The sequence below is a fragment of the Loxodonta africana genome, chromosome 3, assembly GCF_030014295.1.
Source record: "Loxodonta africana isolate mLoxAfr1 chromosome 3, mLoxAfr1.hap2, whole genome shotgun sequence".
Taxonomy (NCBI): domain Eukaryota; kingdom Metazoa; phylum Chordata; class Mammalia; order Proboscidea; family Elephantidae; genus Loxodonta; species Loxodonta africana.
In genome coordinates this window covers 58,521,059-58,524,457 of record NC_087344.1, presented here as the reverse complement: position 1 = coordinate 58,524,457, position 3,399 = coordinate 58,521,059, and positions in this window count along the sequence as shown.

The window sequence follows — 3,399 nt, the reverse complement described above, 5'->3', positions numbered from 1 at the left end:
TTCATTTATTTTTTTTGATCCACACAGTAGTTTAGACACTTGTACTTATTTTTCAGCGATTGAGTGCTGTTTCTCACTGGTTCTGGGGGCTTGAGCCGACTCTCCACTGCTTGGTCCCTCCTGATGTGGGAAATGCATCCTGAGCACCACTGCTTGTCTCATCCCACTTGGCGCCAGCTGATCCAGCCTGTAGGGTGCCTGTGCCGCCCAGGTCAGGCCTGGCAACTCCCCACTGCTTCTGAACCATCTCTCCCTCCCACTCCCGCTCAATTTGATTCCTCAGCTTTGTCTTTGATGTTCAGGGCTCCTAGATTGTCATATATAAGCGATTGAGTTGTTTTTTCAGGTCTTGTAAGAGGGACCACGGGAAGCGTCTTGACTACTTCACCATTTTGGCCCCACCTCTTAAAACATTTTTTAATAGTGGCTTTAGTTCATTCAGAGTGTTTTTCTTCTGTATCATGAAAATCTGAGCCTTATAGAAAACAGTTTATCTAAACAGATATCCACATTTTTCTTAAATACACTGTAAGGACATAAGGACTGTAGTTCTTCTAAAATTCTGTCTATTTGGGGTCATTGCTCAAGTAATTGGGTATTTTAGAATGCAATTGGTGATTTTCAGTCTTCACCAGCCCTGAATTTAAGGTCTCAAGGACAGTAATATTGTGATGCTGCATTAGAGAGGAGCTGAAGACAGTATTTACCATGCCTAAACTCTCAAATCAGCTCTTTGAGTTTATAAATTACGAAGATCGTTTAACCTGGCGTTCCCTAAAAAAATTTTCACGAGGCTAGTTTTGTTTGACGTAGACTAATGCCTGCCAAAGGGAGATTATTAGTAGTGTGGAATGTTACATTACTAAAAGACCTCTATTTGCTGAAAAGTCACTATCATTGATCTTTTAAAAATAACATTTGTATAACAGGTTTAGCGTTGCTTTATATTTTGATCTGGAAGATAGATCCAGCCAGTGATAAATGCTTCTGAAAACCTACCCCAAAATCCTGTCTGGTTGGAATATCTTCAAGCCTATCTAGATGTATTGATGGTGCAGTGGTTAAGAGCTATGGCTGCTAACAAAAAGATTGGCAGTTCAAATCCACCAGCTGCTCCTTGGAAATGCTATGGGCCAGTTCTCTGTCTTATAGGGTCTTTAATGTGTCAGAATCAACTTGATGGTGGGCTTGATTTCCTTTGGTTAGATATATGGCATAAGAGATGTGAAGAAAATAGGAGTTAGAAAACCTACTCTAACAGCCGAAAACTTATATGAATTATTCTCAGTATATTAAGAGACTTGTGCTTACCGGTAAATATTTGAGAAAAGTGTTTAAATACTAGTAAGATATCAGAGCCAGATGGAGATGTCTTACAGTGATGTTGAAATTTTCTATTTTAATCTTAAACTTTCATTAAGGTTACATGATGGTTTTCACTTAAGAGAATCACAAAAAAATATATAATTGTTAGTTTATTTCCCCACAGTGTGAGCTTTTAAAGTGGTAATGATTACCAAAAATTCTCACCCTAAATTAGTCTTCAGGAAGTATTATGAAAGTAACTTTTTCTTTTTAGAAAGTACAGTTACACCTGGATCATCCTTTTGCTTAGGAGGGAATATCATTCAATGGATAGAGAATGTGTATCATCAAACAGAGATAATCAGTTAGAAGTCAGCTATTTATCAAAAAGATTAAGTCTAGATTTTACCTAACATTGATAACTGATACGTCATAACATTCATTTCACCATCATTGAGTGTTTTAAGAGTTGTTGTTAGGTGCTGTAGGGTCAGTTCCAACTCATAGTGACCCTATACACAACAAAATGAAACACTGCCCTGTCCTGTGCCATCCTCACAATTGTTATGCTTGAGCCCATTGTTGCAGCCACTGTGTCAGTCCATCTCATTGAGGGTCTTCCTCTTTTTTCACTGACCCTCTACTTTATCAAGCATGATGTCCTTCTCCAGGGACTGGTCCCTCCTGACAACATGTCCAAAGTATGTGAGGCAAAGTCTCACCATCCTTGCTTCTAAGAAGGATTCTGGTTGTACTTCTTCCAAGACATTTTAAGAGTTAGGAATATAAAGTTAGTAAGTCATAATCATTGTCCTCAAAGAATTTAGAAATTACAGGCGGCAATAATACATTTGTAAATAGACATAATAATCATGAAACCAAATCTTGCAGAAAAGCTGTTAGGTGTTTAATAAGTGTTCTGTGCTCCTAATAAAATATTCAGCTTAAAATTACAATGAGTGAATAGTGTGTATGATTTAGATTATTCCAGGAGAGCAGAAAAGTTTGTAGAATTTTTTTTTTAAGCTAATTAAAAAAATAAGCTTAGTGTGCCCACTAGATATTATCGAGGTAACTTGATGTTAAGAATTTTCACCTATACAGTTCAACCTTTATTTAGAGAAAATATAAAAACTATAAAGATGGGATGGCTGATGGCAGTCTGAAGGAATACATGTAAAAGAGGGTTTTCTTATGTTTTTAACTCTTTCTATTACTGAAATTTTCAGCTTTTAAGTGAGAAATCCCTGGTCTAGGTTGAATTAATGAACAGTTTTCTGAAACATTTTTTTCCTCTCTAAGGATAAACAGACATACAGATGTTGCTGGTTAAAATGGAATGAGTTTACTAAAAACTTTTCACCATTTCCTGTAACTCACTGGGTATTTCTTACGAGGTCAGATTGTTCCAGTCTCCATAATGTGTTACGAAACTGGTTAATGTGGTTTCTGGGGTATATTTTTTTTTTTTATTTGTCAGCAGTGTGAAAGGACATTAATACATTTGACAGTAGTGACTGCTGAAGTCATTTCTTTAGAAAGAAATGATGGATAATAATAGCTCCTTTTCATGAAAAATTCAAGGTTACATATCTCATAAGAACACATGCTTTAACCTAGTGAGTTTCCAGCATTTTCACCTCAACAGTCTCCATTTATATTTTTCACCCATAAACATTTTTTTCTTTAAAAAGTTCAACGACCTGTAACTGTCAGCTGGAGCTTTTAGTCATCGTGAGAGAACTGAGCTTAACACATGGAACTGGTTATAATTTCAGTCAGAAACAAACTACCCAGAACCCACTGTCATCAAATCGGTTCAGACTCACAGTGACCCTATAGGACACAGTAGAACTGCCCCATAGAGTTTCAAAGGCTGTAAATCTAGCAGACTGCCACATTTTCCTTCCGCGGAGCAGCTGGTGGATTCAAACCACTGGTTAGCAGCCAATACTTCAACCGCTGTGCTACCAGGGCTCCTTACACACTTGACAGAAGAGCTAATAGCGCGTATTTCCACTGCCCTGTCAGTCTTAAGTACCTTAACTTACTTAAACCTCAAACTAACCCTGTGAAGTAAGTATAAATGTGGAA